Raw genomic sequence first — 12,893 nt, 5'->3', positions numbered from 1 at the left:
CGGATCGCCCTGAGCCTCGCCCTCCGGGTCGTCCCAGAGGCTGGTGTCTACACGCTGGGGGGGAAAGGGGGAGGGGTACTACTGTCACGACTTCCGCCGAAGTTGGTCCCCCTCCTTGTTCGGGCGGCCGTCGCTGATCCTCTTTTCATTTCCCTTTGGTTTTGTCTTGTCTTCCATCACACCTGGTTCCAATCCCATCAATTACATGTTGTGTATTTAAGCCTCTGTACCCCCTCATGTCCTTGTTGGTGATTGTTTATTGTAAAGTGCTTGTGCACGTCTGTCCTGGTGTGTGACGGGTTATGTACCCATTATTTGATTGTTCTGTTTTCTGGTGTTTTTTTTGTTATTAAACTGCACAGGAAACACTGTTTTTGCTCTCCTGCGTCTGACTTCCCTGCCACCAGTACGCACTCCTTACATCCTTCTTTTCCCCCTGTCATTTAGTTCAATATTGTGGAGTAACTACAATGTTGTTGATCCATCCTCAATTTTCTCCTATCACAGCCATTTAACTCTGTAACCGCTTTAAAGTAACCATTAGCCTCGTTGAAATCCCTGAGCGATTTCCTTCCTCTCCGGCAACTGAGAGTTAGGAAGGACGCCAGTATCTTCATAGTGACTGGGTGTATTGATGCACCATCCAAAGTGTAATAACTTTACCATGCTCAAAGGATATTCAACGTCTGTTTTTTTTATACTCGTCTACCAATAGGTGCCCTTTACGAGGCATTGAAAAACCTCCTTGGTCTCTGGGTTTGAGATTCACTGCTAGACTGAGGGACCTAATTGTACGCATTGGGTATAGAGATGAGGTAGTCATTAAAAAATCATGTTAAATACTATTATTGCACACAGAGTGATTTCATACAACTTATGTGACTCGTTAATAAAACTATTACTCCTGAACTTGCCACAACTTGCCACAACGGGGTTTACAGTTCTTTTTATAATCGCTAGGACCCATTTCTCAATAGTTAGGTCACTTTTTAAAAACTCTTCACACAGTTATCCTTAACAAACTTTCCACTTGGAACAGCAGTTAATTTCACATCCAAAATGTACTACGACGACCAAAACACCTTATACATGTCTCAAATCAACTCATTCTTCCATAACACTAGCAAAGGTTGTCACCCAACAAGCACGCTTTGTCACTCAAACAAGGACCTAAAAAACACTAACAACAGGTAGAATTACACAATGTTTTCGAATGTAAAATGTCTTTACAAAACAAGAATGACACCTCTCTCCTGTTTAGAATTCACTGCAGTATATGTTACAGGAATGACTTAGACTGACTGACTGAATGACTTATATATTTGTCATTTTTTTGGTATTGAGTGATTCCAAAATACAATCATTTGTATATACACAATCTACCGATACATATACAGTAGCAATGCTCGTCAAGCCTGTCTTCTGCATTTGGCCACAGGTTCTCATCCACATCACATCTTATCTTGGGCAATACACCTAGAAATAACCTTTTGGCATGCCTGGTCCATCCCTGGCAATCTTCTGCAGATATGTCCAGGCATCCAGCGCTCATTGCGTCCAGGAGGGACATTTGATGATGTGGATGGTGGTCATAAACCTTCCACCTCCATGAGGAAAATAATTCCTCAATAGGGTTGAGGAATGGAGAGTAAAGGTGAGAAGAAAAGTGACACCATCCTGGGACGGACTGCAAACCACTCTGACTGCACGGGAGTGGTGAAATGCCATATTGCCCCATACAATTACAAACGTTGGCCGATTTCGCCTCACTTTACAACCCTTTCCTGACCTGACCCAACCCTTCCATAGAGGTCATCCAGGAAAGAAATGAGATGCTCGGTGTTGTATGGCCCAATTAGAGGTTTGTGTAACAGCCATCCATCAGAGGACATTGCTTCACATATTGTGATGTTGGCACACCTCTGGCCCGGGACATCCACTGTGGCTCTTTTCCCCAATCACATTCCTTCCTCGCCGCCGTGTTTTGGCCAAGTTGAAACCAGCCTCATCCACAAAGATGAATATGCGGGGTGTTTGCCCGGCTTCAATCACCACGATTCTCTCAAATAAATCCACAAGGAAACATAAGAGTTAGGCTATTACATTATAGTTAGGCTGTTAGTTTACATTATACCTGAAAACATGCCGCAGTCTGCCTCTGCACTGTTTGGTTTAGTTCAAAACCAGTTCTGTATTTTATAGTCCTTTTACCTGGACATAGTGGTTCCTGAGTTGCTTGACTCGTTCAGAGTTCCTCTCAAAGGGGGACAGTGTACAACTGCTTCATCCTGACTTGATGTTATTTCAGGACTCTAGAAATAGTTGATATGCTTACATTGTGAATATTTCAAAATGTAATGTTGTCTGCCAACACTCTGTCCCAAATCTCTGTGAGTTTTATGCCGTTGTTTCTGATGACCATATCAACGATTGCAGTTTCCTGCACAGCAGTGAAAGTCCTACCTCTCCCGCCTGTGGGAGGTAACCGTTGGGTCCTAAGCAGAAACACAAAAACAATTACACACAAGTGGGTTTGGAGGCTTTGCTCAATTTATTTCTGTAATGTGCAGTTCAGTCAGATGCCCTTGCAGAATGCACATCTTACCCGTTTTGCCGGCAATTTCTCACAATAGATGCCACTGTTGAGCGTTGCAGATTTGTCTGCACTCTTAGACCAGCCTCTCTCATTGATAGACCATGATTTATTACATGATCAATCATAGTGGCCCTAGTCTCATCTGAGACGAAAGCTCTTGATCTTCCTCTCAGTCTTCTTCCACCACGCATTCATACTCCTCTCCCTCTCCCTCTCCCAGCCACTCTTCTTCCTCTGTCAGCCACTTCTCTATCTCTGGCTGGGTCCATGTTTACATTACTGTACGGCATTATTCCTAAGATGTCCCCTTTTGTATAGATGGCAATGAATTTGAAAGACTAACACCTGGGTAGGTGTTCAGCTACAATGGGAATCAGCTTTGGTTGGTCTCATTGTTTTGATAGAATTACATTTTTTAGATTTTGAATATATTTCAATACATATTACTATAGAAATGTAGAAAATTGCTGTCTTATTCAATTTTGTGTCATGTTAGGTTTTGACCTTAAGTTTAACAGTTTTGAAAAGAGTATGTGCAAATTGGCCTGTAGGTACATAGAGTTTTGGTGGTGGTTGTGTCTGAGTGAGAAAATAATCCATGAAATTTGACAGATGTCTGTTGTTGTGTATGCATATTCACTTCAATAACTCTACCTACATGTACATGTTACCTCAACTAACCGGTGCCCCGGCACATTGACTCTGTACCGGTACCCCCCTGTATATAGTCTCGCTATTGTTGTTTTACTGCTGATCTTTAATTACTTGTTACTTTTATCTCTTATTCGTGTCCGTATTTTCTTGAAACTGCATTGTTGGTTCGGGGCTCGTAAGTAATCATTTCACTGTAAGGCTCGTAAGTAATCATTTCACTGTAAGGCTCGTAAGTAATCATTTCACTGTTGTATTCAGCGCATGTGACTAATACAATTAGATTTGATGTAGTCATTGAATGAATTTTGTGCCGAAGCAATGACAAATGATCCACAGTTTAGCCCACATAGACTGCTGCCGTGCTCACTGTGTGAAGAGTTTTGAAAAAGTGACCTAAGTATTGAGAAATGGGTCCTCGCGATTGTAAAAAAAAAAAAAAAGTTTTAAAAAAAGAAGAGCTGTAATACTTATTGACTCAAGACCTTTAAACATCTCATTTTTGATTCATTTGTAATCATTTCTAAAAACATAATTCCACGTTGACATGATGGGATATTGTGTGTAGATCAGTGACACAGCATCTCAGTTTAATCCATTTTTGAATTGAGACTGTAACACAACAAATTGGGTAAAAAGTCAACAGGTGTGAATACTTTCTGAAGGCACTGTTTTTAATGTCACATGGTAACCAATCATTTCCCCAAGCCAATGAATCAAGTGCAACTATATTCAACACAGATATAGCTGCGTTCACACACACACACACATCTGATCATATTTGATATGGATAGTGTCAGTGGTGTGGTGCTATTTTTTTTTTAGGTGAGGGAGTGCAATTGTTTTGAAATAAAATGATGTTATCATTACTCAATCAAAGTTTGTGCTGACAGATTAAATATCATTATAAAATAGGTGCATAAAATGCATCATCCAATTGCAACGTCTGCCTATGCCCACTCGTATTCCGTGTTCTATTTTTAACATCTTAAACGTTCTATTTTTAATACCCTCAAACACCAAAATGGGCCATTATCACTTTCAATCATAAATTAAAATTCTTCACGTTTTACCCGTGAAATGTCCAAACTGTATGCGGACTAATAGCCTTTCTTATAGGTCTATTTTGTTTCAATCAAAGCATATAGCCTGCAGTGCGCACTGTTGACTTGTGGCCGCATGACGAAATAAATGTGATTATTCAGCATCAGATAAGAAATGACTGCGGAGGTGTTTTTGGTGTAAAATATTATAGTCATACTATGCTACAGTAGGCTTATATGCTATTATATCCGGGTCTGTTATGTAAAATATGAATTATTCATTAGCCTATATGCCTACGTATCTTGCGAGACATTGATTTCAGCTTTGCTCTTAACTTTACTAAACGAGCACCATTGTGATAAGTGCTAATCTTCTATTTGTAATAATACTAGTAAGTGATGAGTAGGATTATTAGGCAGATAAAACATCTGGATGTGGATTATTTTAAGAGATTTGAGCGCCCTTTGAATCATGTTGCTGAAAGGACAACACCATAACCAGGTGGTCACATATCATTTTGGGTTCAACTGCGCAAGAGGCCTCCGTGGAGTTTTATGAACATCAAGGCAGACACGGTGAATTTGGATGCTAGATCTCGTTGGCGTGATCAGTTTGTCTGCATACGCAATAGAGGCGGTACGTTTCTGTAAACTAAGCACTCAGACAGTAGGGCGAGTTCAAATGCGTATTACAAGAGCCCCAAGTCCATAACAAAATGTTTTGAGGACACATGCTTTAGCAATCCCTAGTAGAGTACCGTCTGTCTGTTCTTGTTACGTCGGATTTGGCCCGATCAAAGTGGTCGGCAAAGTGGTCAAGCCTCCGACCAATGGGCTTCTTTCTGCACACATGCCAACAGTTATTCATCATTCCTCCCACCGCCAGAGAAAACGACAGGGAAGAAACCACCATCTAGCTACCTATAGGCTGCTATAGCCTACATATGTATTTCGTTTGTCATTTTATAATTTTAATGGAATTTTAGTGGTACTTTAATATCATTTATTTAGAATTTATCTGTGTTTTCTCAAATTGTAAAAAGTGAGTGAGCACCTTGGACGGTGGATGAGGTCATTTAATAATATAATAATAATAATAATATAATAATAATAATATATGCCATTTAGCAGACGCTTTTATCCAAAGCGACTTACAGTCATGTGTGCATACATTCTACGTATGGGTGGTCCCGGGGATCGAACCCACTACCCTGGCGTTACAAGCGCCATGCTCTACCAACTGAGCTACAGAAGGACCACCCTCTCAACCACAGGGGTGCATCTCTTACTTATTCCCCCTGACACCTGGAGAATCCCTCACTACGATCAAAGGTTCCACCCGGTGTATATACACTCCCAGGGTTAGGAATATACTGTATCTGTGTTCATCTGAATATCTGTCCTGAGGGGGAACCTTTTACGGTCTCCTAACCAATTGTGCTAGTATGTGTTTTTTTGTGGAGATATTTGTAAATTATTTTGTACGTAATGTTTCTGCAACCGTATCTAACGGAAGAAAGGAGCTTCTGGATATCAGGAGAGCGTTCACTCACCTCGGATTAGACAACGATTTCTTCAACAACAACAACAGCAGCAAGCAGGACTCACACGATATTCTCCAAACACCCCTCAGGTCAGAAATACAAATTAATCGCAATAGGAAGCGACGCAGAAGAGGGCACGACAAACGACAGTCATGAAGAGGGCACGACAAAACGACAGTCATGAAGAGGGCACGACAAACGACAGTCATGAAGAGGGCACGACAAACGACAGTCATGAAGAGGGCACGACAAACGACAGTCATGAAGAGGGCACGACAAACGACAGTCATGAAGAGGGCACGACAAACGACAGTCATGAAGAGGGCACGACAAACGACAGTCATGAAGAGGGCACGACAAACGACAGTCATGAAGAGGGCACGACAAACGACAGTCATGAAGAGGGCACGACAAACGACAGTCATGAAGAGGGCACGACAAACGACAGTCATGAAGAGGGCACGACAAACGACAGTCATGAAAAGGGCACGACAAACGACAGTCATGAAGAGGGCACGACAAACGACAGTCATGAAGAGGGCACGACAAACGACAGTCATGAAGAGGGCACGACAAACGACAGTCATGAAAGGGCGACAAGCGACAGTCATGAAGAGGCACGACAAACGACAGTCATGAAGAGGGCACGACAAACGACAGTCATGAAGAGGGCACGACAAAACGACAGTCATGAAGAGGGCACGACATGCGACAGTCATGAAGAGGGCACGACAAACGACAGTCATGAAAGGGCACGACAAAGCGACAGTCATGAAGAGGGCACGACAAACGACAGTCATGAAAGATACCACGACAACGACAGTCATGAAGAGGGCACGACAAAGCGACAGTCATGAAGAGGGCACGACAAACGACAGTCATGAAGAGGGCACGACAAACGACAGTCATGAAGAGGGCACGACAAACGACAGTCATGAAGAGGGCACGACAAACGACAGTCATGAAGAGGGCACGACAAACGACAGTCATGAAGAGGGCACGACAAACGACAGTCATGAAGAGGGCACGACAAAACGACAGTCATGAAGAGGGCACGACAAACGACAGTCATGAAGAGGGCACGACAAAGCCTATTCCCCCTCAGGAAACTAAAAAGATTTGGCATGGGTCCTGAGATCCTCAAAAGGTTCTACAGCTGCAACATCGAGAGCATCCTGACAGGTTGCATCACTGCCCGGTACGGCAATTGCTCGGCCTCCAACCGCAGGGCACTACAGAGGGTAGTGCGTACGGCCCAGTACATCACTGGGGCAAAGCTGCCTGCCATCCAGGACCTCTACACCAGGCGGTGTCAGAGGAAGGCCCTAAAAATGGTCAAAGACCCCAGCCACCCCAGTCATAGACTGTTCTCTCTACTACCGCATGGCAAGCGGTACCGGAGTGCCAAGTCGAGGACAAAAAGGCTTCTCAACAGTTTTTACCCCCAAGCCATAAGACTCCTGAACAGGTAACCAAATGGTTACCCGGACTATTTGCATTGTGTGTGTCCCCCCAACCACTCTTTTACACTGCTGCTACTCTCTGTTTATCTTATATACATAGTCACTTTAACTATACATTCATGTATATACTACCGAAATTGGCCCGACCAACCAGTGCTCCCACACATTGGCTAACCGAGCTATCTGCATTGTGTCCCACCACCCACACTCTTTTACGCTACTGCTACTCTCTGTTTATCTTATATGCATAGTCACTTTAACGATACCTACATGTACATACTACCTCAAATAAGCCTGACTAACAGGTGTCTGTATATAGCCTCGCGACTCTTTTTTCAAATGTCTTTTTACTGTTGTTTCATTTCTTTACTTACCTACACACACACATACCTTTTTTTCCTTCACACCATTGGTTAGAGCCTGTAAGTAAGCATTTTACTGTAAGGTTTACACCTGTTGTATTTGGAGCACGTGACAAATAAACTTTGATTTGATTTGAGCGATAGAGTGAGGGAGTATAGCGTGAGGTTACAAATGAAGCAATGTGTGTCTTTGTGCGCACACGCACACTCGCACACATTCAAGCACTCACTTGTGCAGGCACACATTGTCAGGGAAAGGGTAGGCTGTAGTACACAGAAATATGGGAATGTGTAACCCACACATAGAGATGAATGAGTATATGGGCAACATGATTGTAACATGAAAACGAGACTACAGCAAATGAAAATTTGGCCCAAAGAGCTACAATAAATTTGCCTGGCTACCCAGACTCCTTGGTCCGGCCAAACGCTATGCCACGCCCGCAGATGTGAGTTTCTTCAAACGTCAGAGCAACGGATTGGAAGAATTGAGTCGTCAAGCAAACAAGAAATGTGAGGTTCCCCGACAGTATGGAGATGTAATCCAGCTTGAAATATAAAGGTCCTGTGGGGGAGATATTTCTTTAGATGAATCTCATAGCAGCAGTCTAATAATGGATGCATTTGTGCGCATATCCACCATTGGTGTTCATAGATAAAGACCCATGATGGCTGAATGGTTGCTGCATTACAGTAACCTCTGGAAGCATCTAGACAGTGCATGTATCCTGCTGCCTCCCCAGGGTCTCTCCAGTGTTCAGGTACAGATAATCACAGTCTAAGAGCTCAGAGGAGAGGAGAACAGCTCAGTGCATCGACCTATATTCATCTGTTCTGCTCCTCTCTCCCCCTAAGCCCTGCTACTGTGGACTCGATGTTCCAGCACCAAAGAGAGAAGAGACAGACCCCCCCCCCACAGAGAGAGAGAGAGAGAGAGAGAGAGAGAGAGAGAGAGAGAGAGAGAGAGAGAGAGAATGACAAATCCATGCACATATACACAGAATAGGACATACTAAAGCACAAGGCAGAAGTGAATGAATACACACACACGCATGTGCACACGCGCAAGCATGCATGCACAAACCCACACACACCCACACCTTCAGCTACAAGGTTTGTGCCACACACCATGTGTGTGTCCATGCCCGCATGAAAAAAAAAGATGACCGTTTACTAAAGAATACAACAGTACTTACTGTAGAATTCTAGAATGAACTGTAGTCTACCGTGGAATACTATACTACACACTGTAGTAATCCTTGAGTAAGTGGTACTTACTATAGAATGTTGCAGTATACCGCTAAAAACACTGTAGTAAATACTGCAGTAATGTCAGCAAAAACACCACAGTCCGCTAAAACGCTCGCAATTTGTGCCACCCATAATTGAGAGACTTACATGCCAAGTATTGACTAAATATTGTGTTTCCTATCCGTTCAGACCCCAGTCCTACCTACATACCGGCAGTAGCGGTGCGTGGGTAAAATCACCGGGGGAGCCAGTAATTGCGTTGTTTGCTCTATAACCTGTTAAATGCATATGCCTTGCGACCGTGATATACAGGCCTAAAGGCAAAGAAAAGAACAAGACACAGTGGCAGAATAAATCCAACCAAACCTTTGTTTTATCACAAAACCGGATAGCAACACCTGTCCATTGAAGTCCACAAAGCATATTGCATGTCCAGCAACAGACAGTTCCATGACCCGCAGCATGGTCAAGCAGGTTAATGTTTCCTACATGTTCAGACCACTAAACAACTGTTGATTTAGAACCAACGAGTGTTATTGCAGGTCGCAAAGAAAACAGGTGCTGCCCACTATTCCAGCACCATTTCAACTTCAACATTTCAACATAATCGAATCACCTCTGCTTTAGTCTGATACGGTGACAACTAAAAGATAACCAAAAACAATTTAGTCCAATCAACTTAAAGCTAAATATGATGTCTCTGTCCATGGTTCTGATTTCTGGATGCAATGTGTGCGTGTTCATGCAAGTAGACAAACATGTTGACTCACCCTACTTGTAGAGAAACACCAATGCCATCCTCCTCTCTTTCACCACTCTATCATACAGTACACGCTTTTAGTTTTTGTTGCCCTAGGCTACCTAGCTAAAATGCTTGTTCGCTAGCCTAATTTCCATTCATGGGCAATGTTAGCTAGTTAACATTAGCCTTCTACATCTGGCTATCGTACATATTTGAACTTCCAACCACTCAGGCCAGGGGCACAACAATGTATGAATTAATGTTTGGGGAAAAATGTCTAATTCAGGAAAGGGCAAATGTTAACAAGCTGGCTACCGGAGGACAACAACACAACAAGATGCAACAATTCATTTTTTTTTCTTCTGTCAATGACATATACGTAGAATGTATGCACACATGACTGTAAGTCGCTTTGGATAAAAGCGTCGGCTAAATGGCATATATTATTATTATTATTATTATTATTATTATATTATTATTATTACATATGCTCTCAATGGGATTTGATAGGGGGGGACGCCAAATCCAAGCTGGTTTCCCTTGACACTTTTGTTTGGTGCGCCAGGACCATTCACAGCTCACTCAGTTTAGCTCGAAGCTGATTGGAAAATGTAGTATACTTTTTTTGTCAATGGAGGCCAGATGCTCGCTGGCTTCCCTTTGCCTTCAACGCTACGGGTGGCAACAATGTCACTCGTCACTCGTTTGGACCAGACAGCATCAGATAGACGGGCTACACGTAAGAGAGACAGAGAGGCACTGTTTTGCTCTCTCGGATGCTTTCTCCTTAATAGATACATTAAGCCTCTTGCGAATTGAAGGAGATTCATGAAACTCAGAGAGACTAAATGACTGTTTAAGATAAATGACTGTTTAAAACATATATATTGGTACTTTTTTTTTGGAAAAGCCTGACTTCCCTTGGCATCCATGAATACACACCACTGCCTACAGGTTATGGAACATTTGGTATTTGAGTATTTCTCCAGTATGTTTCCTGAATGAGAAAGCCTCCACTTCTATGTCAAAGATAATAAAAATCATAAATGATAGCAAATACTACAGTAATGTCTGCAAACACACTACCTTAATTACTATGGTATTAAGCTACAGTTTTCATGCTGTAGTTACTATAAATGCTATGTCCCATTTGGCTCAGTTGGTAGATCGTGGTGCTTGCAATGCCAAGGTTGTGGGTTCGATTCCCATGGGGAAAATGTATGCACTCACTACTGAATGTTGCTCTGGATAAGCACATCTGCTAAATGACTAAAATGTAAATACTTCAATCTGTAAAAACATTAAATACTACAATTTTACTTTACTATAGTTAACTGTAAATACTACAGGAAATACTACAGTTCAGGCTACAATTATGTCATCCATTCCATTTAGCTTAGTACAATACCAATTGCCATTACATCTTGGAAATCAGCACAAAATGATGCATGTGGGTGTGTGTGTGTGCTTCTGTGTGTGTGTGTAACATAAGCTTGCCCAGAATAGCCTCTCCTATTTGGGAAAGCAGAAGTGATGTTGTAATGCTGGATAACTGTCGGATGGAACGAGAGAGCGAGAGAGAGAGAGAGAGAGAGAGAGAGAGAGAGAGAGAGGGAGGGAGGGAGGGAGGGTTAGGAGGGAGAGAGAGAGAGCGAGAGAGAGGGAGGGAGGGAGGGTTAGAGAGAGAGAGAGAGAGAGAGAGAGAGAGAGAGAGAGAGAGAGAGAGAGAGAGCAAAATGGAGAGAAAGCAAAAGAGAGGAGAGGCAGAGACAAAGAAAAAAATTCAATACACAGCATCATAGAGAGAGAGAGAGAAAGAGAGAGAGAGAGAGAGAGAGAGAGAGAGAGAGAGAGAGAGAGAGAAAGAGAGAGAGAGAGAGAGAAAGAGAGAGAGAGAGAGAAATAAGAGAGAGAAAGAGAGAGAGAGAAATAAGAGAGAGAAAGAGAGAGAGAGAAAAAAGAGAGAGAGAGAGAGAGAAATATGAGAGAGAGAGAGAGAGAGAGAGAGAGAGAGAGAGAGAGAGAAAGAGAGAGAGAGAAAGAGAGAGAGAGAGAGAAGAGAGAGAGAGAGAGAGAAAGAGAGAGAGAGAGAGAGAAAGAGAGAGAGAGAGAGAGAGAGAGAGAGAAAGAGAGAGAGAGAGAGAGAGAAAGAGAGAGAGAGAGAGAGAGAGAGAGAGAGAGAGAGAGAGAGAGAGAGAAAGATGAGACAGAGATACGCAACAAGAGACAAAGAGAGAGAGTCAGAGACAGAGTGTAAGACGAAGAGAGAAAGGAGAGATGGACGGAGGAGAGGGTATAGGTTACATAACAGTGTCTAGACACCAATAGCAGTTCATAGGGATTGTCGGAGGCAGAGTTAATTAGCTAGCTTGATTGCTTGAGGTCTGCTCTCTTCATAAATCCAGGAGAGGTTGATTATCTCCTTTTAATTCTTCTCTTTCATCTTCCCCTCTTTCCTGAAGCTTCTCGATCCTAAGCCGCATTGTGTGTGCGAGTGTGTGTATGCGTGCATGCATGTGTGTGTGTGTTTATTTCCAGATAGGATTTACATGCTAATGGAATTTATTTTGGGGTGACAAACCTCTTCATAAAAACAGCCGACTGCGGTTGGTTGGGATTCACATGAACTATTCTAAATGCAGGAACCTGGACACCTTGTAGCTCTGTAGGACCAGTTCTGGTGACCACTGTGGTAAGCTGTTGATACTGAGTGTTTAGCTACAGTTATTGTGAAACTCTCTCTCTCACACGGCTGAGGGAAACAGCTGTTGCCCCTGACAACCTGTCTCTGGGCTCTGATAGGATGTGGAGCTGTGGCTGTGGAGCTGTCCATGATGCTGAACGACCTATCATCTTCTAACAGTCTACTCCTCTGACTATCATTGTTGTGCCATAAATATACAGATACAGACCTGAATCAGGCAGGCATAGCAACTGTGTTCCACTCACTGCTGGCCCGTATTCACAAAGTGTCTCAGAGTAGGAGTACTGATGTAGGATCCGTTTAGCCTTTAAGACAATAATGAAAATGCTTATATAGACAGGGTGGACCTGATCCTATATCACTCCTACTCGGAGACACGTTGTGCATAAATACAAGCTCTGGATTGCATAGTATTGTGTGGTGGGAGTGCACGCAGAACAGAGACATGAATCAATTTGAGAGAAAATCAGGGTTCGTTTTATGATCGTAATAAAATGCCAGTTCATCCACCGAGACCACTAATGACCGCGGTGTGGT

General features: G+C 42.8%; 1 protein-coding gene across 3 annotated transcripts in view; it reads right to left on the bottom strand.

Moving 5' to 3' along the window:
* The window catches only part of LOC118395072 (CUGBP Elav-like family member 5), a 50,895-nt gene that overhangs the window by 26,041 nt on the left and 11,961 nt on the right, over positions 1-12,893 (bottom strand). The window lies entirely within an intron of this gene.

Source organism: Oncorhynchus keta, chromosome 15, assembly GCF_023373465.1.
Source record: "Oncorhynchus keta strain PuntledgeMale-10-30-2019 chromosome 15, Oket_V2, whole genome shotgun sequence".
Classification (NCBI taxonomy): Eukaryota; Metazoa; Chordata; class Actinopteri; order Salmoniformes; family Salmonidae; genus Oncorhynchus; species Oncorhynchus keta.
The sequence above is the reverse complement of the archived record's forward strand: the minus strand, read 5'-3'. Positions and strand labels throughout refer to the sequence as shown.